Genomic DNA, 23796 nt, shown 5'->3' with positions numbered 1-23796 from the left:
AACCAAGGGAGTAAAACCTAGTGATGGCAAAATTTTCATCTCAGGTTTAAAGGGATTTTAAGATTGAAATTAATTACTGAGAAAGAAACGCGCATCCAAGATAAAGTAGAATTCCAAACATCTGGAAAGAGCGTGTCTTCTTTGCTCATTAGAGTGTATAGTGATGTAGAGAAAATAGAGTTGTGTGATTACAGCCCTACCTCCCCACCCTTTTTGTGGTAAAAATCCATTGATGCTTTTTCTGTATGGTTTACTCAAATGACGGTTATGGGTGACTGCAGGATCCTCATGTTTCTCCTCTGTTATCCCTGATTCTTCAGAAAAGACATGTTGTGAATTCCAGTTTCCTCTGTAAATATGGGATTGATGGTGTGCTATGGGGAATTAAAGACAGTTACCTGACGAAAGTTAATGATAAAGCAGACAATGAATGAATAGGCTGAGTTCTTTCTCTGAGGCCAGATGGTGGCAACAGAGGCAGCCACTGGATGAGGGCAGTTATGATCAGTGGTAAAGCAATCTTAAGTATCACAGTAGTATCAAATACTTAGCATTAAAGTAGCAGTACTGGTCTGAGAAAGAAGCTAATGATAAGACAGGAGAGCACACAGGAGGTAGCACGCTGGAGAATTATCAGAAATCACTCAGGCACAGTTTGAAAGGGACCTCATTTCTGGAAATAAAAGTAACAGACTCATTGCAAAATATTTTGGGCCACATTTGTGACCATCATTTATTATTGTACATGTTGCTTTTGCATCTCTATTTGCATCTCTATTTTCTCATAAAAAATAAGAAAGTTATCAGATGCCCCAAGTCACAGTGAAATTCTGAGTAGTAGTATTTTGAATCCAGGAATAGAAAATAGTAACTACTAGTATTAGTATTAGTGGATTTTTGAACTTGGGGATAGCAGTAAGTTTGCAAATGCTCCATCTATAAAATAAGGAGATTGAAGAAAACGACCTCTAGTTTTCTTTCTTATAAAAATCTATTCATCAACCCATTACAGAGCCATACGTATTTTCCTTCCATCATCATTGATTCACTCTGCCTGTCTGCCTTCCATTCTCAAACTCAACCATAAAAATGTATTTGCTAAAACTTTAGAAATTGAGTCATTTGATTTAGTTTTCTTGAAGAATATGCTGATTGAGTTTATTATTCTTAATCTATGTTTTAAAAAGATTAACGCACAGCAGGATCTATGTATCAACTTCCTTGTCTCCTGTGATGAAGCGGTGCCTGAAAACCACCAACTTGGATGAAAGCTCCATTATCTAAAATAAATGAAACAAACAAATCTATTTTTCCATATAAAGGAAATACATGTTTAGTTTAGAAAACATTGCAAGATAAAGAAGACAAAAATTATCCACAATCTAAAAACAATTATCTAGAATTTTGTGTTTTATCAATGACAAGAGGTAACATTTTATACATTTCAGTCCTGATGGTTTCCTAATGTATATATCTGTTTACTTAACATTAACACTTAAGTATTTTTACTTGGTAGACAATATTCTTTATGAATGACAAATCAAGTGTGTCCTTTATCATATTTTATATAATCATTTTCCTATTGTGCATTTAGTTTATTTTCTGTTCTCTGCTATCTGAAAAAAGCTGTACAGAATAATGTTAAATACACATCTTTGACTACATGTATAATTATTTCTTCAGTTGATTTACACAAAAGTGAATACATGGGTCAAAAAATGTGAACATATTTAAAGCTCTAGAATAAATGGCATTAAAATTTCCTTCCAGAAAAGTTTTATCAGTTTGTGTATGTGCTTATCCTCACATTTTCTTGCAAATATGGAACAGTAATCTGTCATTTTGATAGATGAAGATATTATTTTGTTGTAATTGTATTCTGTACTTCTTTGGCTACAGTTTTATATGTTTTTCCCATCTTTAAAAAAATGGGTGGCTTTTTTTTATTAAGTTTTGTGAGTTCTTTATGTATTCTGAATATAAATCCTTTAAAATATGTGATTTGCAAGTATTTTCACCAGTTGGTAGCTTTTCTGCTCATTCTGTGAACAACCTCTTTTGAAGAGCCTTATTATAATATTAGTATTTGATGCCTTTGCATCACTTTAGTTAAAATGATAAAATGTGTGTGTGTGTGTGTGTGAGAGAGAGAGAGAGAGAGAGAGAGAGAGAGAGAGAGAGAGAGAGAGAGAGAGAGAGGGAGAGAGAGAGAAAGTCATGGGAGACAGGAAAACTCAATGGTTTAGATTGAGTTATGTGCTCATCTGTTGTCTAGGGAAAGATGGTACTTTGATATTGTCACCAAGACTGCACATAATGGGTCTTCATCAAAGGAACAAGAAAAGGATAATAGTTGCTATGTGATTTAATCTGATGAAAGCTATGGGCCCTTTAGATAGAAAATGCAATTTAACACATGATATATTTTGCATAAAAGTTAAGAACTCACATACATGGTAAGGATAGAACCACTGGTTCAATAATTTTGAAAATACAAATGCATGGCTTATAATTTGGTTTATTTAATGGAGAAATCTGATAGTATTCTAATTTTGACTCAGGTTAAATTATTGTTTTTCTTTGGGAAAAGCTTTTGAAATTTGGGAGAAATCTTCTTAGATATTTAAGTCTTAGACTAGGCTATGTATTAAAATAGCTGCCTGCTTTTAATTTTTACTTGGAGGCATTATAAAACCTTTCATGTTTTAGGCAGTTTTAAAGACATTTTTAGATAACTTTGTTCAATTTTACCTTTTATTCTTATAATTCTAAGGTTGGACAAAGCTATGTCTTTCATAAACCACATTTGTACTCGTTTTCTTTGTTAATTTTTTCTATGCATATTCCTTAAGTTTATCACTTGTTTTACTATCCAATTTGCTATAACATAATTTCAATAATATATTGCTTTGGTCTATTCAGTAAGATTAAATAATTCCTATCGTTTGAATAATGATAATGAATAGTTTTACAGAGTTCAGTCAGTTCTACTCTTATGTAGTAGTTGCTAATAATACTGAACCCCACTCCAAAATCATTGGTCCAGTTCTCTGGATATTGCACGGAAGGGCATGACGGAAACCAAATGAGGGTACTGATTTACAAATCTTATACTGTGTATATTGGTTCTCATCACTTTATCCTGAGGTAATTGCACTGGCCAGTCAATTTCTCTGTTGCTGGAACATGGTTTAAATACATATCTGGTTTTTATTTCTGTTGAATAGTCGTCCTCCTTTTTTAAACCTGCTTCCCTCAAAATACAATTATATCCCCAAACAAAGAAAATTTCCCTCCCCCACCCCCTTCCCTCCACACTAAATGCAAACTTATTTCAGGGACATCATATGACTGTAAAATAAAATATTTCTTTTTAACATTATATCTGTTATTACTCCCCTTTTCTCTTTCATGTCCTCACAATTTTATGTAGTACTCCATCATATCTTATCTTCCATATGCCACTCTTAAAGCTTTCTCTTCATTTTTGCTTCTATATTCTATAATCCCGCAATAAATAAAAGATCAACAATTTCTTCTTGAGAACAAGTGGCAATCTTCATGTACTTATTCTGGGACATCAATTCCGGTGGTGAGATTGACCCCCTGGTCTTTCTGCTTTTTCTTTTCCTTTGATTGATTGATTTATTTTTAAAATAAATTTTATTGGGGAATATTGGGGAACAGTGTGTTTCTCCAGGCCCATCAGCTCCAAGTCGTTTTCCTTCAGTCTAGTTGTAGAGCGTGCAGCTCAGCTCCAAGTCCAGTCGCCGTTTTCAAACTTAGTTGCAGGGGGTGCAGTCCACCATCCCATGTGGGAATTGAACCGGCAACCTTGTTGTTGAGAGCTCGCGCTCTAACCACCTGAGCCATCCAGCTGCCCCTCCGGCAGCTCAGCAGCAGCTCAGTGTTGTTTTCAATCTAGTTGTGGAGGGCGCAGCTCACTGGCGCATGTGGGACTAGAATAAGCAAACCTGTTGCTTGCGCTGTACCAACTGATCCATCTGGCCACCCTGATTTATTTTTAATAGAGAATTTTCTCAATAGGGTCATTCCATTATTATTTTAAAAATCTTTCCCCATATCTTAATTGGGATTAATTTGTTGGACGTGGGCGATTTGGTCTTAGGGAATGATATTTTAAAATTATTTTCCAGCTGACTTTTGCTTGCAGATTGTTTTCTAAAGACAGACCTGATAATGATGTTATTAAAGAACTGTTTAAGGAGTGTCCTTTAATTTTCCTAAGTTATGGAAAATTGATTGAGTTTACTGGAATTCCCTTAAATGCACAATTTCCATTTATGTGGATATTTAACTGTGACCCATCAGAATTAAATTCTGCAGACAGTTTAGACTCTACTCCCGTAAGAGGCTTAAATATTCTTATTGTTGTTATTTTAGATTTTATTACAGATGTTTTCATTTTTCTGATGTTTTCATGGTACTATTATATAATTTAAACTTTACACATTAAAATGTGAATAACATTTTGGATACAGTTTTAATATTTAAGTTTTTTATTTCACAAACAGAGTTTTCCAATTTTGGTATAATTTTTAAAGATGCTATCTTTATTTGTTTGTTTGTGTTTAAACAACATGGGAATTCTGTGAACATGACTTAATTGACCTTGCTCCAGTTTACTTTGCCTAGTAAAGACAAGACTGTAAACCAGAAATAAGTTAAATTTATTGCAGGATATTCCTATAGATTAATTTTGTCAGAGACAATAGTCTGCTTGCTCAAGGAAATAGTTTGCTTATTAAGTAAGAGTTTACTCATGAAAATTTATTTCAAGCCTCTCACTTTACTGTATTTATCAGGTTGGAACTATTATATTACAGATTTTGCTTGATCCTAATTAGTTACCTGCCTCAGAAAACTTGCCTTAAACTACTTGTTCCCAGACCCAGTTCTGTTTTCTGACACACTGCTAAGATTTTGTCAAGGGGGTATTCTCCCTATTATAGTAAATTTAAATAAAATTATCTTTGCTTTATTATCAGGTCATTTGGTAATATCTTGGGGAGCTCAACAATCTGGAAGAGTGATGTCCTATAGAACTTTATTCAGTGTTAGAAATAATTTGATATGGTAGTCGCTAGCCACACATGTACTTGAATAGTAGCTAGTATGAGTAATGAACTAATTTTAAATTGTATTTAATTTTAATTACTGTAAACTTAAATCTAAATATACACTGGTGGTGAGAATCTACCATATTGGATAACACAGACCTGGAAGTTCCACCAAGATTCAACCGAGTCCTCATCTCACTGCGGTGGTAAGATACTCGATTCAGAAACAGCACTCTCCACTGAGGTCCCTGGGGCTCAGTGGTCTCTTTGTGACTAGGGAGGGGGATATCTTGTTCCAATTCTTTTTCTTGTTGTCTAAAGTGCTAAGTTTATATTCTCCTCCAGGCCATAGAATCCTTTTTGTGTGTTTCTTTATTATCTGATCAAATCTGAAAGTGTTTATTCTTGCTGAAAATCTGCTTTGTTGCTAATAACACTATTTGTCTTAGTGTGTGTGTGTGTGTGTGTGTGTGTGTGTGTGTGTATAGGAGGAAAGAGAGGGCATAGACCCAGTAAGACTATTCCTCAAGCTTTCCCCAGAGGCTGACACCTGTAGAAAGTTTCAGACTAATTTCCTTGGATATATTTTGCCTTCGATTACTCATCAGTGAGTTATGAGAATTTTACTTAGTGTTGTCTTGTTTTTCCCTTGAGAACCTGATTCTGGAAGATATCTGTTCTCCAAAGCTTCTATCTGCTGTCATAGATTTTCAGGTCTGTGTAGTTGACTGATTCTAAAGGAGAGGTTGTGTGATATGACATTTAAATGTACAATTTAGTGGAAGTAAGCCCATACACACTTGTGCAATCATCACCATGATCTATTTCCAGAACTTTTTCATTATACCAAACAGAAACTATGTCCTCATTAAACAATAACTCGTTATTGTTTCCTCGCCCTAGCCCTGGTAACCTCTATTTTATTTCCTGTCTCTGAATTTCCATATGGTAGGTACCGTATATAAGTGCACACATACAATATTTTTCCTTTTGTGTCTGGCTTATCTACTTAGCATCATATAACATATTAATATAAACATATTAATGTAACAAACTATTTTCCACAGTGGCTGTATCACTTTGCATCCTGCCAGCAATGCATGAGGAGTCCAATTTTTTCACATCCTTAGTAACACTTGTTATTTTTCATATTTTTGATAATAACCATCCTAATGTGAAGTTGTACCTGGGGAGGATTTTGGCCTATAGCCATTAACCCAGTGAAAAATGGTTAACAGATTAAATAACTTGTAAAGGCTTTTGTACTTCCTAAGGAGTTGGCTATCCTAAAGATTGAAGCCATGCAAACACAGATAGCATGGAGGCCAAAGGAAATGCCTAAATAATCAATATGGCAGGCAGTCCTCACTAAGGTCCTGGCTCCCGTTATAGTCCTAGAAGCCAATTGTTTAGAGAGGTTGAAGGAGTCTATTATATAATGCCAATGATTGTATCCAGAATGTAAAGAGTTATTGGGAAATTTCCAATTGTAAATTATATGAAGATCATCTCTGACACTTAAGAGTGAATGCTTGGTGACACCAGAGGACCTTAACTAGAACCTTGCCAAAGTTTTCACATGAAATTACTTAACACAACAAAGACAGACTGACTACTATAGTCAATCAACATTATGGGGGAATTTTGACTAAGATTGTTGAAGGTATTCTGGTTCATGTCTGCAAAATGGGATATGGAAAACAGCCTAAGCCTAAGGTTCCTCTGAACTTTTTTAAAGGAGTTCATATAACTACTTTCTTCTATGGATTCTTTAAAATTGAGATATAATAGACAGATAACATTATATTAGTTTCAAGTGTACAACATAATGATTCGCTATTTGTAAATTTTGAGAAATGATCACCAAAGTAAGTCTAGTTAGCATTCCGTACCATATGGGTTTTAAATATGTCCTCCTGGTCATTATTCTTAAAGTGCATCAAACATTTTCTTTCTGGAGAGCTATGGTTCTCACAGCAGCAAACACATCCATTAGTTTTATGTTCCCAACCTGGGGATTTCCAATCTTTCCAGTGATGGAGACATTCATTTTACTGGGACTGTTAGGAAGTCTTGCAAATCCTTAAGCTTTGAAACTTCATTTTCTCTACCATCCTCTAACCTCAAGAAAATGAGAGACAATTAATAATGTTTTAAGAACGAGCAAACTTATCTGACACTCTTGGGCTTCCTAGGCCAAGAGTATAACCTCAGACTCTCAAGATCATGAAGTTCACACCCTCTGGCACTCATCATCTCTTACCATATAAACTTGTTACAAGTCACCCTGTGGGATTGCTTCTCTGATTAGGACTCCACTTCAGACATTTGTGGCAAATTACTGCAAGGTGTTCATGTTCTATATTCAATCTTCTTGTAAACACATCCAAATTGCCTTTCCTTTACATCCTCCCAAGCAACTCTATATTGCCTAAAACCTGGAGACATTCTCTTCAGGAAAAGATGCAAGGGGGGAAAAGAAACCTGCTTTTGAAAAGCCACATTGGAAAGAATTCTATAAGATACTTCTAGCCACTAAAATAGCAGACCCACTCCCAGGGTGTAGATCCCAGGATTTGTGTCTCTCAGTTAAAAGAAACAGGATTTCACTCCCATGTTAGTTATCTATTGTCGAATAACAAATTTATTCAACAAATTACACAAATTTAGTGACTTAAAACAGCAAACATTTATCATTTCTCATAATTTCTAAGGGCCAGTAATTGAGAATGGCTTGTCTGATGATTTTGGGTCATGGTCTTTCATGAGGTTGCAGTGAAGTTGTTGGTTAGGGTTATCATCTGACGGCTTGACTGGGGTAGAGGCTCCATTTCCAAGATTATTCACATGACTATTGAGTAGGAGGCCTCAGTATCTCATCATATGGACCTCTCCATAGGGCTACTCTTGTTATGGCAACTGGCATTCCGTAGAGCAAAAGTAATCTGAGATAAAAGAAGGAAAGAGGGAGAGAGAGAGAGACTGAGAGAGAGAGAGAGAGAGAGAGAGAGAGAGAGAGAGAGAGAGAGAGAGAGAGAAACAACCAAGACGGAAGCGTGTATTTTATTATTTAATATCCTAAGTGACCTACCATCACTTCTGCCATATTTTATTGGTTACACAGACCAATCTTGGTATAGTGTGATATGAATAACAGGGTATGAATGCCAAGAAGTGATAGGCTATAATACTCTCTGACACCTGAACTGCCATTCTAATGTCTATTCAAAAAGTGAAATTTCTTAAGAATTCTTGAGCAGAAGATAATCTTTGAAGGGAGACAGCTTCCTCCCAAGAGCTTTGAATAAAGAAAATGGCTGCATGATATGGAGGGCTTCCACTCCAGACCTATGGAACAAATTTTAGAGGACTGGAGCCACAGATTGTCATTCTTTAATCTGCTTGCTTTTGTTATTCGTTTTTCTAGCCATTTAATTTCCTCTTTTTTTGGTTAAAATTCTGAATTTCTAACAAACACACTTGTTATTTTTCTGACTTTTTATTAAAAATAAAGATTTTTATTAAAAATAGAGGTAACATACAATATTATAGCAGTTTCAGGTGTACATCATAGTTGCTCAACATTTATATACCTAAAGTGATCATTGTTAGTCCAGTAACCATCTGACACTGTACTTTGCTATCACAATATCCTCATGCTGTACATTACATCCCCATGACTTATTTGTTTTATTCCTGAACATTTGAACCTTTTATTCCCCTTCAACTCCCCCACCCCCGACCCCTTTTTAATTTTTCAATTACAGCTAACATTCAATATTATTTTGTATTAATTTCAGATGTACAGCATAGTGGTTAGACATTTGTATAATTTAAGAAGTGATCCCCCTGACTAGTCTAGTACACACTTGGCACTATACATAGTTATTACCATATTATGACTATATTTTGTATAATCGAACAAAAAGAACAAGAAAACCTGATTATGTGATTGAAATATTTAGACCATCAACGGAACCCTAGTATGTAACAATGACACCATAAACATCTATTTAATCATTTCCCCTTATGATAACCATATGTACTTCAGGTCAGGCCAAAGAATGATCAAAATGCAAGACCGAGAAAGACTTCAATAAAATTTTAGATCAACTCTGTCAATTTAACATAGTAGTTTGCTCCAAGAAAATTTTGGCCTGAAGAGATAAAATTATAAACTAAAAAAATAAAAAATAAAAAATAAATAAAAATAAAAAAAAAATCACTGTTTGCTTCAGGAATTTCTTATAGATCAATTTATTGGAGACAATAATGTGCTTACCTGGGCAAACTTCTCACGTATGGAATAAGGGCTTACTTTGCAAGACTTGTTTTATTATCCTTGCTTTGCTATGTTTACCAGTCCTAAACTATTATATCACAAATTTTACTGAATCTAAATCAGTTCTTTGCCTTGAAAGACCCACTTTTAATCTCCTGAGCTCATACTTGAAAGTCTTTTGAATCTCTCACTTTGGACATTTTCTGAGACACTGGTACAGTAATACTCTGTCAAGGTGGTGTTCTCCGTTAGTGCAGTGAGTCTCATAAACTTGGTTTGGCTTCATTAACAGTTCGTTGGGAGATATTTTGAGTTCAGCCAGAAGGTGTACAGATACCTTTTGAAAAAAAATAGAACTTTTTTTTGTAGTTTTAGATTTTATATTTTTGTTGAGTGGATTACTTTAGGAGTTTAGAAAATTATTTTTTTTAGAGATTGAAAATTATTATTGACTTAAAAAAAATGCTCAAAAACTAAGTATATTTTGGAAGTCTAATAACCCAAAAGTTGTACTACTGTGAGGGTTATTTAGTATTCTTTTCAGTATCTGAGAATTTATTTCCATACATTATAAATTTTTTTTGAAAGATGTAATTGAAGTGAAAAAAGAATCAATTGCTGCTCTTTATACAATGGCAACAGCTTTTATTTTTGCTGCTGTTTATACAATGGCAACATTGTATAAATGGCAACAGTTTATACAATGGCAAAAATTTCCAAGTTAAAAATAAGAAAAAACAGACAAGTTGTTGACAATGTGCAGAGATAGAAGTGTTGAGAGTAAAATAAAAAGAACTTTAAAACACTAAGTAATAGGCCATTTAAAATAAAGATAACATTTGGAATAAGATTTGATTGAGATAAAGTTTGTTAAAATTAGTCCTGTATCTATCAAATTGAGTATTGATTTTGTGTATTTATATATTTTGTGCTGACTGAAAGTGAAATGATAAAACTTAGAGATTTGGAAACTAGGATAGGGGAAAAAAGAGGACAGTTGGGTGACCTAAATTTCAGTTAAAAATCACTGACTGCAAGTAATGAAAGGACTGTTTAGATTTCAAGAGGAAAAGTAAGGAATTTAGTTATTTGAAATAATATTGTAAGTGACTTTAACTCAAAGGAATATGGATTAGTTGCATTGTACTTTTCCTTATTGGAAGTAGGAGTTATATAAAGTTACTCTCTTAGTTTTACTTAGTGTTTTGCCTCTCCAGTGTTTCAACTATGTTGGAAAAAAAAATGATTCAGAGGAACTCTGATTGATTAAAGAAGCTTTATGATTAGCATTCTGGGTGTTTTAAATACTAAAACATATTAATAAAACTTATTTATTGAACAGGAATATAAATTTGACCATTAACTGGCTTAGCAGTGATTTTCATTTTAGTTCAATTATGGTTATATTTTTTCTGATTTTTTTTATTGTGCATTGTCACAACATTCCTTTTATAAACGCTGACTCTCAAAATATGGTAAATAGAGGGATAAAAAATTATATTTCACTTTTAATTGATAGTTATTGAAGTAAAGTAGATCGGATAGTATTATACACAGTAGAAATATTTTGCACTCCCCATTTATTTTCTTCATTGTTGATATATATTATCAATGAGTATTATACAACCAGGAAACAAAACTCCTCTTTATATGAGTAGACATAAGGACTGTGAATAAAATGACAAATGAGTTGTATTACATGCTGGCAATATTTCTTTAGTAACAATAAGCTCTATTTCCCATGATTATGAAGAATCATCCTTTTCATGTTTTAATACCTAAGAATACTGGTGATAACCAAAGGCCCGAGCTTTTCTGTGGCCAATATGAGAGAAAGCATCCTTCCCACAACAAAATCAAGAATCCTCTCTTGAACCACTGAGATCAGTGGATACCGTTTCATGCTTAGACCTGGATAATCTGGACCACTGTGGAAAGAAGGATGGCTTTACCACGATTGCCCAAGGCCAGTTCATTCCTGGAACTTGCCATTATCTTCTAATCCACCTGGTGGCAAGGATGGATGTTGGGAGGACAATCACAATATAATACTGCCTGTCACGAAGCCGTGTGGATACTGCTTCCTGAACTTCAACGTCTTTCTGCTTACTGACGTACTCCTCATCTTGTAGGACGACCCTCTTGAGCAGGACACCTTCCTTGTCTATTACATACCCGTTCTCTCCCTTCTCAGTTAGACTTTCACTTCATGCCACATAATTATGGCTGGATTAGAGCCTGCTATTTAAAGGTGACCTGATTTTTTTTTTTAATGGGTTGAGGGAGTAAATAAACAACAAAACATACCCTCATTTATCAGTCCGCACCTGTTTCCTGTGGGTCCCTTCCGTCCTCAAAGCCAGACTGTATGCTCTCAGTGGCAGGGATTTTGCCCTTTACTTCTCCTGTGCCTCACAGCTTTAGGCTCAGAGTATAAACAGCAGGTTATTATTATCTGATTGTTAATGATCTGAAGCACAGCATTGCTTATTGTTGTTACATTCTTGGTCATTAACATTTTAAAACTTACTTTTAGAGATCATGTTTGGCTTTATATTAAGATGGTATCAATTTTAGTAAAAAAACTTACCCCCCCCCCAAAAAAAAAACCCTTGAAAAGGTCAATTTAATCACACAATATTCTAGTTTTAGTTTCTGTGTCTTGTGTTAAGTAAGTATAGCTTATAGAGGAAAGAAGGCTATATACAGAAATGCTTTTATCCTAGGAGATTCTCAGCTGTGCAAGAACTGTTACTCCTTAAGCACTAATATTTATAAGTGCTTAATAAATATTTGGTCTCATTACTCTCTAGTTCATGTTTGCTTATTCATTGGAAAGTTAAAGTAAATCCCCTAATTTTCATAATGATTTTATCATATATCAATCTTCTTTGTAACTCTTCTGAGAAAAGTGGTCAGTGAAGCATTTTGTAAAGGAAGGTTAAAGGTTTTATGACTTTAATCTGCATACCACACTCATAATTCCAAATGCTTATAGCTTTCTTAGGCTCCTAATTGCTGTATTGTTTATTTACTCTTTTTAATGTAATTTCTAAGTAAATTATGAGTTACCATATGCCTTCTCTAAACTATGATTATTTGAATCATAGAAAGATAATTGGTATGCTATAAATTGTATAGTTCCTAAGAGTGTAGATCTTGGAGCCACGGTCTGTCTTTGATTCCTAACTGAATTATTTTAGATATTAGTTAAATCACATTTAGACAAGTTATTTAACTTATCTGTGCCTCAATTATCTCATTTGTAAGATAGTGATTATAATAGCACCTATATCATAAGATTCTTTTGAGGTGTTGGATTCTTTTAAGGTGTTCATTTCTATATATGGTATGTATACAAAATGTCATTAGAGATGGTAAACTCTATTCATTCCTATTGAAATCTGATTGCTCTTAGATACCACTTAAGTTAATATAAGGACAATATCTAACTTATTAAGTATACAAGAGCATCTTTTTAGAATCCAAAGGAGCAAATGCTCAGTCTCTTGGTCTGGAAGTGGGATCTGGAAAGCAGGAGAAATAGAAGCAATCTCTCTCTCTCTCTTTCTCTCCCTCCCTCCCTCCCTCCATCACCCCTATCTCTCTCTCTCTGCCATGTAGGCTATAAGGGCTCTGTGCTGAGACCTTTCTCTGTGTGTCTGCTTAATGATTCTCTTCATGCCAATGGACTTCATCTACTCCATTTATTCATGAGTCTAATGTAATTATCTCCACCTTGGTATTGCGTCCTGTATCAGGTCAAGTGCCCAACAGATACTGACAAGAGTTTTTGAGTCCTTGAACTTATTTTTGAGAGAAGTTACAATTGGTCCAGCTCAGGTCAGGTAATTACCCTCATCCAATCAGCTAGGCCAAAGGAAGGGATCAGATGTCCTCTTGCCCACTCAGTAAGGATTGTGGGGCCTACATTTCTTAAAACAGGCATGTGCTGACAGGGAAATTGATTAGCAAGTACCCAGTAGATCTGTTTATGAGATGGGCATGGAATTTTATCAGAGGCCATGTAAAAACAAAGAATATAAATTAAGCACTCCCCTATTCAACTTAATTTTAAAGTTTGAATGACATACATTTTTACCGATTACATTTTGTAATGACAAAAATATTCTTCTCAAATCATTATAGAAACTTGGAACATAAATTTAAGACTATGCTTATATCATCATGATTATGACCTTATATTAATCTTGTGTTTCACTCTGGAGAGCTTTACAAACTGATACACTTGGAAAATATTTTATCCAACTTAGGGTGAGTGAGAACATTGAAAAATGCCACAACAAATTGTAACCACATAGGAAATTTAATGAAATATGATCCATTACTTAAATGAGGTTTAGCCAACACTCTGAAAAGGAAATGCTTGTAAATTCAAGACAATGAGAATGTGCTATAATTTATCCCTGCTTCTTAGTCAGTGGACTTTTAGCATTGCTTCTCAATGGACATTTCCATATGTCCCCTCAACTTTACTTCTGGCATGTGACTTTGAGGATGATAATACTTCTGCCTGCCCCTAACATCACATGGCCAAGGCAAGAGTAAAAATAGAGGCCCTATATCAAATATCTAAATATTTGAAGTTACAAATCAAGTGAATGAACGGTTCTATAATATGTGTCTTATCTTCTTCCTTGGACAAATGAACCTTCATAAATCTGAAGTTAGAAATTTCAGACTCCATGAAGTTCCACAGTCAAATGAGATGACCCATCTCCTTCTTTTCCTACATTCCGTTCCGTGAGGGGTTTAAACCCACACATGTAGTCAACTTGACCCACCGTCCAAGCTCTTAGTATACCTCCTACAGTCAGCCACCCCTTGGCCATTTCTTAGTATGTACTGTACACACCTGAGGGACTGTCTGCCCTCTCAGGTGTGCACACTACAGAAGTTACCCAGTGTTTTATTTTTAAATAATCAAGAAGGTGGAGCTGGGAGAAAATGTTTGTAGGGTTCAGATCAGTGGTGCCTCTTCTCTGTGCCTAAATACAGCCCTGGGTGGTGAAAGGAAAGGTGTATATCTATGGGTTATGATTCCAGGTGTCAATGAGATTTAATCATTGCATGGAGATAGGAAGGATACTTTTATGAAATGGGAAGTTTATGTCATTAACCAAGAAATGCCAGAAAAATTAATTGTAAAACAAACAAGGTTTTACTTTTCATTTAATAAATGTAATATGGAAAAAAATGTTCAAAATCTATTTCTTAAAGAACTCTGAAGCACATGAAACAGAAAAATTAAATGTATTGATATCAGTGTTTAAGAAAGAAGTTAATAAGTGAAAAGATCTAAGAAGTTAACCAGTGTTTTATCTCTAAATAACATGGAAGTCGTTCAAATTTTGTATGGATGAAAATCCACTCAATAATTTTGTAGATAAATGATAAGATTGAAATGATAAATACTATTTATTGATATTAGTTTTCTTTTTAAAATTAAAAAAAAGATGTAAGGACGTGTTATACCTATTTTTGTGATTTGGTAATAGCAATAACTCCAAACACAATAAACATAAGCCTTAATATTTCTATAATGCTTGAAACATTTATAAAAATATTTGTAATCTATGTAACTAATTTATTGGACTAGTATGTTCAATGGGATTTACATTGGAAATGGTTCTATTTTTTCCCCCAATCATTATTTTTTTCCCCAGTCATTATTTTTATGCTAGATTTTCCTTTCCTAATATTTGATGCTATTATTGGCAGATCCCAGAACTTTCTGGTCCAATTTAGTTCAAATAAAACTTTAATTTTATTCAAAGGTTTGCTCCTTTTTCTAACTCAGACCTAACTGTTAGGTATAGGATCTGCAATGGTGGTGGGGAGAATGATCTGTCCTTTCAGTCTGTTTCCTCCTCTTCCTCCTTTTTGCTACTGTTGTTCCTTCAACAAGAGAAGAGCAGATTAGCGGATTATCATCAAATTTCTTACTTCCTTGGGACTGTTGCAATAAAGTTGCAGATATTCTCTGTATGTAAGCCTTCAGTTGTGGGCATTTTTATACTGGTCATTTGTATGTGGCCTGAAGGCACATTTGTATTACATCTGCTATAAATGAATGTTTGTATCTCCCCCAAATTTATGTTAAAATCCTAATGCCCAACGTGATGATGTTGGAGGAGAGAGCTTTGGGAGGTGATTAGGTCATGAAAACGGAGCCCTCATGAATGGGATTTGTGCCCTTATAAAAGAGATCTGAGAGCTTCCTTGCTTCTTCCACCAGGAGAGGACTCAGTGAAAAGATGTCCACCTATGAAACAGGAAGCAGGTTCACACCAGAGACTGACTCTGTTGGCGCCTTGTTCTTAAGACTTCTAGCCTCCGGGACTATGAGAAATAAATTTCTGTTGTTGGTAAGCCAGTCAGTCTATGGTAGTTATGTTATAGTAGCCTGAGTGGACTTAGACTCTATCGTTCTCTGAAGCTGAGATGAATTCCCTTGCTGACCTCCTGTGAAGCCTTTCCTTGACCCCTGAGCTCCTGCTTTTGTCAGCATTCCACAACATCTTGATGCTGGCCATCGTCTTGGGAAGGTTTAACTTAAAGTGTAAGTCTGGTACCCTGTGTGGGGTCCACTTGGTTTACAGGAAGCTGCCCACGGCAGCTTCTCTCCTTGCCTTGACAATATGGTACTATTGTTAGTTTTTTGTATTCACAGTTCTCCAGGCAGGAAGCAAGTATCAATCTCTATGTGTGTATGTGCCAGTTTCTTGGAGGACTATTGCCAAGTTCTTTCAATATCAGCCTGTGAAGGTTAATTTTATGTGTCGATTTAAGTGGGCCACAGGTTCCCAGATTAAACATTGAGTGTGTCTGTGGGCGTGTTTCTAGATGAGATTAGCATTTGAATTGGTGGGCTCAGTAAAGTGTATTGCTCTGCCCAATGTGGGTGGCTATCATCCAATCTGTTAAGAGCCTGACTAGACCAAAGGCGGAGGAAGGAGAAATTTGTCCCCTTTTTTATGCTTCACTGAGCTGGGACATTTCATCTCATCTTCTCCTGCCTTCAGACTGGGATTTATACTACTGGCTCTCCTGGATTTTCAACTTGCAGTTGGCAGATCATGGGACTGCTCAGTCTCCATACTTGTGTGAGCCCATTCCTCATAATAAATCTCCTTTTTTGTATGTAAATATAGGTAAATGATTGATAGATAGATAGATAGATAGATAGATAGATAGATAGATAGATAGACAGACAGATAGACAGATAGATCATTGGTCCTGTTTCTCTGGAGAAGCCTGACTAATACACAGCCTCATCGTTCTTCACTCTGGTGGCAGCTAAATCGTGGGCTTATGAGCATCTGCAAATCAGCAAATATCCAGCCAGGGAATGAGATGCGAGAAACAGGCAAACTCATTTTTGACAGCTTGTTCCTTCTGTTATCTGATTTGATTTTCACAATGACTTTTGAGATCTGATGGATGGTATTATTTTCTCTACTTTACAAATGAGTAAATGAATGCTCAACAGTTAAGTGGCCAACTCCAATCTATATATACAGTTGAAGGTTCATTCTGGAGCAGAGCTCTTTCTTTCAATCTATTTCCAGATTTAAGACTCAACTCTCTATATTAATACCAAATTACATAACCTTGAAAATCTGTTCACCTCTGGAATCAATAAGCCTATATATTTCCTGGATATATAAGACTTCAACAAATGTAAGACAAATTAAACCAGAATAAGTGATTTAATATTTAGTTTTCTTATTTTCAAGTCTTTTTAAAGAAGTTGCTAAGGAGGAAAAATATGACCTAATTCAATACCCATTTCTAGATGCGTCCTACTTACTTTTCAGAGCTATGACAGATCTGTCTTTTTCATTGTGATATAAACACTCTCTTCACAGTCACTAAGAAATTAAGAAAACCTCATTTATTTTTCCAGGGTCCATTAAAAAGTCCATATTTTATTTGTCTTCCATCTTCATTTTTGGCTTTGCTTTGTTTATAAGAAAAAGCTAACGGTTTTTCTAGCAATCAAAATCCATTCACAATACTGATTTCCAATTATTTAAAGAATGAATTGCATTTTGCAATTTTGGCTGGTTTAAAAAGTGGATTCAGTAAATATCTTGCCTGGAAAAAGAGATAATAGGTTCATCATGGATATTGTCCCTTAAGTCCAAGTTACACAACAGTGGTTTGTTTAATCCTTTCCTTTCCCTTGCCCCTGGAAATGACATTTCATTAACATTTTAACTTCTGTGGAAAAAAAATTATTCCAGCTTAGAGCTTTAATAACCTACCTCGGCTATGTTTTACGTGAGCCTGTATTTTTAAAATAGAAGCTTTTAACAGGTTCTAATATTAGTTTTAATTTTGAATTCTTCACAGTGTCTCTTGACCCAATGAAATTGTCAATACTGAGTTTGAGCCATGTTTGTGTCACGAAGAAGGGCCAAAACCTAACTGCATGGACCCAGGGTACAACATAATCAGATTTACGTACCAGGTTTTACTCGGCTTCTATAGTGAAGGCATGTGGGGACAGAACCCCAGAAAGCAGTTTCCAGGCTCTCGGCCTCACATAGAAAGGTGCTGGCTCAGGTAGTAAATGGCCATCAACTGTGATTGCATGGCCATCAGCCATGGCTAGTTGGCCATCAGCTGTAACCAGTGAGCCATTGGCCACTAATATAACTGCTGTAGCTATGCTAGCAGGTAAATGGGGGCTAGCAAGAAGATGGGGGCTGAGGTAGCAAGAGCGGATTGCAGAGAGGCGGATGCCGCCGGTGAGAATATAGTGATATGACTCCCTTACCTATGGCTCCGTGGGTGTTCCTGTTTGGCCTCACCATGTCCTGCGTTCTTATGAGGGGAGCGGGAGCAGAGACCCCAACTGACACCTCCAGGGGACCTTGCATGACAAGGGATATCCTTAAAATCCAATCTTGATCATGGGTGCCCCTCAAATCACCTTTATTAGTCAATTTGCCATGTAACACTCCCGTTTTTTCTCTGCTGGGTATGGAGGGTACATGCCTCTGTTATGTACAGGCTTCCTAGCATCACTCTCTGGAGTTTGGTAATAAAAAAATGTAAACCAATGGTCCTTTAGAATTCTGTTTGGAAACTTACTAATTTTCCTTAAAATTAGCTTTAAAAATGAAATATAAATTGGATTTACTAAATAGCTAAATTAAACATCCATGACATTATAGTATACAACCAACATGCATGTAGGTCTCTCCCCTGGATGATGACAGTTGCCACAACATTTGTCTTACTGCCTTCTCCACTCAATCTCTTTTTTCCTCTTCCCACATCTTTTTGTGTAAACTGATCCAGTCTTTACTCAATGCTCAGTTGTATAACTGGGCTTTGCTTCCCTGGATACAGGTGTTCCTTTTCCCTTTCTCCTGCAATTGCTCTAATTGTTAGCTCTGCCTTTCTGCTCTAATTTTTCTCTCCTTTATGCTTTATATCAAATGGCTCACTATTCCTCCAATGTTATGGCCACCGCTGCTCCTTTTCAGGGCCACTTTCACAGGCTGGCAGGCTGCAGTCTTTCCCTGAGCTCTCTGGCTTCCCCTCTGCGCTGCTTATCTGACCCAGAGGTCACATGCTCTGAGGCTAGTTGGCTTCTGTCACCTGTTTCATAAAGGGGATACTGTTATGTAGATTAACTACTAGTACTTCACCTTCCCTGTGTTCTTTAGATAGGAGTGTGTACCAGTCAGCCGATGGTCGATGGTCATGTTACACTGGATACATTACATTATTCTATGGCCTTATTTTCCTTCCTATTCTCTGAATGATAAGAAGAACAATTTTCTCCCTTTAAGAAACTAAAATTTTTGTAGAGAAGAATCTGGCTGGCAAGAAACTCCCTCGAACCAAGAGATTACTTTTTAATGCTTTCTGATCTTCTCTGTATAGTGTCTTCCATTGTAGTTATGAAGCAGGATTAAGGGGTTATCTTTCAGAATTTAAAAATTTTTAATTATTGATTGCCTACTTCATGAAAGTTGCTAGGAAGAGAAATTATTGAGACTTTACTGTAAGGTTTAATGTGTGTAAAATTCAAACAAAATTTATATGAAATTGTCAATGACTACTAAGTAGTTTTTTTTCATTCATTCATTTAGTAAATATTTATTACAAAATTTTTAGGTATTTTTTTAGATGCAGTGAATACAATAGAAAAATTTTTTACTTTCCTGTAGTTCACATGTTAGCTTTTGGGTCAGGAAATTAAGAAATTAGTAGTATGTAATCTAATATCAAGTGATTAAAATATGTGATAGGAAGAAGAAATTATGATTTTTGTCTTAAAACAAATAATACACTGAAGTCAGAATTTGTTTCGCAACCTGGCTGCTTAATACAACTTCTTTTTTTTAAATTAAAGTTCATTGGGATGACAATTGTTAGTAAAGTTACATAGATTTCAGGTGTACAATTCTGTAATACATCATCTATATATCACATTGTGTGTTCACCACCCAGAGTCAGTTCTCCTTTCATCACCATATATTTGATCCCCTTACCCTCACCTACCACCTTTCTACCCTCTTTCCCTCTGGTAACCACTAAACTATTCTCTGTGTCTATGAGTTTTTGTTTCTTCATTTGTTTGTCTTGTTCTTTTGTTATTTTCAGATTTTTATACCACATATCAGTGAAATCATATGGTTCTTGACTTTTTCTGTGATTTATTTCGCTCAGCATAATAATCTCAAGATCCATCCATGTTGCAAATGGTACTGTTTCATCTTTACTTACTGCCAAATAGTATTTCATTGTGTAGTAGAATTACCATGTGACCCAGAAATCCCTCCTGGGTATCTACCCCCAAAATCTGAAAACATTTATTCATAAAGGTATATGTGCTCCAATGTTCATTGCAGCTTTATTTATGGTGGTGAAGACATGGAAACAACCAAAGTATCCTTTGATAGATGATCGGATAAAGAAGTTAATACAATTTCTATAAGCCTTTCCTATGGCACGAACATTGTTTGTCATCTGATTTGTATGGAATTTTTAGATCATTAACTTTGTGCTAAAATATAACAAATAGGAAGAGTGCCCAAATCATAAACATACAGCTCAGTGAATGTTTTTTTACAAGTAGTTATACTACCACTACTTAGATCAAGAGATGGAATATTACTCAGAATCTTCCCCTCATGCCCTTTCCAACCCCGAACATCTGCCAAAGGCAACTACTATCTTGACTTCTTTGCCATCATTTAATTCTGTATGTTTTTGAAGTTTAAATAAATGAAGTTGTATACTCTGTATTCTCTTGTGTTTGATTTCTTTCCTTCACTGAGATTATCAATATTGTTGTGTGTAACAGTATTTCATTCTTATTACTAGTTAATATCACCTTGTATAAATATGCTATAATTTATCAATCCATTCTACTGTTAAAGGACAATTGTGTTGTTTCTTGTTTGGGGGTATTGCAAATAGTGTTGCAGTGAACCTTTTTGTAAATGTCTTTGGATGAACATATTTTTGCATCTCTGCAGTGTACGTAGGAGTAGAAGTGCTTAGTGATAAATTATGCATATATTTAACTTCGGCAGATATTGCCTAATAATGGTTGTACCATCTCCCATTTTCAGAACACTGTATAACAGTCTGAGTTACTTACAATCTCATGAACACTTGGTGTTATTCTTTTTTAATTTTAGTCTTTATTGCATTATCTCATTGTAGTTTTACTTTTACATTTCTGTGATGAGAAATGGTTTTGAGCAAATGTTCATATTCATTGTTCATTTGATATTATCTTTTTGAATTGTCTGTACAAATCTTTTGTTCAATTTTTAAATTGGGTTGTCTATTTTTTTCTTACTGATTTGTAGGAATCTTTGTATGTTCTAGGTACAAGTCCTTTGCTGGATATATGAATTGAAAATGTTTTCTCTCACTTTGTGGCTTACCTTTTCCATTTCTTAAAAGTGTCTTTTGAAAAAAATAGTTAATTTTAATGCAGTTCAATTGATCAATCTTTTGTTTTATGGTTAGTGCTTTTGAGGTCCTGTTTAAAAATTTTTTTGCCAATCTTAATATAGTGTCCTATGCTATCTTTTAGAAGCTTTTAGTTTTAAACTTTTTATTTACACCTAAAATATACCTGGAAGGGATATTTTTTTGATGGTGCAATGTAAAGGTCAAGATTCGTTTTTTTCCCCCTCCTCATTCAAGTGCCATAGCTCTAGTACCCTTTATTAAACATTATGCTTTCTTCAATACAGGTTCTTGGTCCCTCAAATCCTGGCTCCCTTGTAAGGCCTGAAATCAAATTTTTATTTCCCCAGAAACTGGAGACCACTGAAAGCTCTGCTTATTAGCTAATTTCTGTTTCTTTACTGACCAGCCTCTTGTTTCTTCTTCCAAAGTCCTAAAGATTTGGAAAATGCCTCAAAAGGGAACACTGGTATGTAGGATGTCAAGCTCATTCCAGTAAGCATCTCACCTTGTTGAGTGCTGGCTCCTCAAGTCCTAGTCACTGTGAAGCTCTTGAATACCTCCAAAATAATTAAAAAAAAAAATTATCTAGTTTTTCAGTTTCCGGTGTTAGTTTTGCTCTGCTAGTAGCTGCTTTGTCATAGCTAAAAGTGGAAGTTGTGATGGCATTTTTCACTATGTAAAGAATGTTCTAATGACAAATGGTCATTAATCTAGTGCTTAAAAAACACTAGAGCAGCATCTTAATTAAATCTTAAACCAGAAAGGATTGAACAGCCTAAGGACTGAGATAAGTTAAGGAAATAGAACTACAGGTAATAATTAATCAAATCTATAAGAACATGAGGATTACCATTGTTCTACCAAGGGTAGAATATTAGACTGTTATCAAAAAAATTAATAAAAAGAGGCTGAGTAGATTGTTAACAATCCAGTTAAATTTAATAGACACTTTTTTCAGTGCCTTTTGTGAGAAAGACTTTCACTTTCTTGTTCTTAAACAAGAGCTACCAATTATAGCCCTTGATCCTATTTCACCTGTTTCTATATGAAAAATCACTTTCTCTAGCATGTTCTCAGGGGAATGCTTACTTATACGTCTGCAATAAAAAAAAAAAAAAAAAGTTCCTACTTCCAACTGTCCTGACACCAGTTTTGGCGACATGCTTTTTAGGAACCTGTAAAGGACAGATAAAAATAAATTCACAACCTCATAGGGAACAATGTAAGTTTGAGAGAAACTTGAGTAGGGACAGCTGTTATAGCTTACATGCAATGAAATATTACAGGTTCATATAATAGAAAAAGGGAAAATAGAAAATAGTAGTGTACGTCAGGGCCAGGCTTTTTCCCACTAGAAAGATTTTATCCTCTGATGGCTATAGGTCCCCTTGGGGCTGAATGTCCTATACGATTTGGGACTAAGAGGAGCCCTGCATTCCCAGAAGAAAGATGCCAGCAAGTCACCTAGTTATGGTAAGTATTATTCTATGTAGGCTTTTTTCAGTATCTTTAAAACCTACTTTAGATATGCAGATATTTTGAGATGCAAAATATCTAAGCTCGATAGGAGGCCACTATCTAACAAACATGTTAATGCAATGAGATTTTCTTCAGTCTGGTGGGTGACTGAAGGTAGTGATAGCTCATGGAGGATTTAGCTGTCAACTCAACCTGGACATTTAGGAAAGGCATTTTCAAATGAACAGAAAATGGAACATAATTTTCTCACCTATAATATCAGTTGAGGCCTGTTCAACAAACATCTATTGAGCACTTACTATGTATCAGGTATTGTATTGGGTGCTGAATGCAAAGATTAATAAAATGTGGTTGGTCTTGCTTTAGAAAAGGGTTTCTCAACCTCAACACAAATGGCATTTTTGGGCCAAGTGTTTCTTTCTAGTTGGAGACTGTCCTGTGCATTGTAAAATGTTTGGCAGCATCACAGGCCTTTACTCACCAAATGACAGCAGCACCCTTCTGCCAGTTGTGATAACCCAAAAATGTCTTCAAACATTATTAAATGTGCCCTGGAGGGGCAAGATCACCCCCAGTTGAAAACCTTAAAGAAATTTAAATCTAGTGTGTGATTGAGGGGTAAATAAATAATTTAAATCATGCAAAAAGTGTGGTGAATGGGGAATGCAAATGTACTTTGGGAGCAAAGAAGAGGGATACTTAGCTGTTTTAGATCCAGAATAGGGTGCAGAGAGAGTTACTGGAAAAGAGAAATCTGAATTGATTTTGAAGTATAAGCGGGACTTAACTCCTTTGCGAGTGTCATTATGGACAGTAAGAGGTAGCATGAGATCTGAAATCAGTCTGGCTATAAACCCCAGCTCCACCATTACTAGCTGAGACTGGATAAGTTACTTTTCCCCTAATATTTCCTCTGGGGAAAATTCAAGTAACTCCTTCAAAAGTTGTGTACAAACAGAATTAGAGAACCATGTGACATGC

Source organism: Rhinolophus hipposideros (genome assembly GCF_964194185.1).
Source record: "Rhinolophus hipposideros genome assembly, chromosome: 3".
NCBI lineage: Eukaryota > Metazoa > Chordata > Mammalia > Chiroptera > Rhinolophidae > Rhinolophus > Rhinolophus hipposideros.
This window is presented reverse-complemented; position numbering follows the sequence as displayed.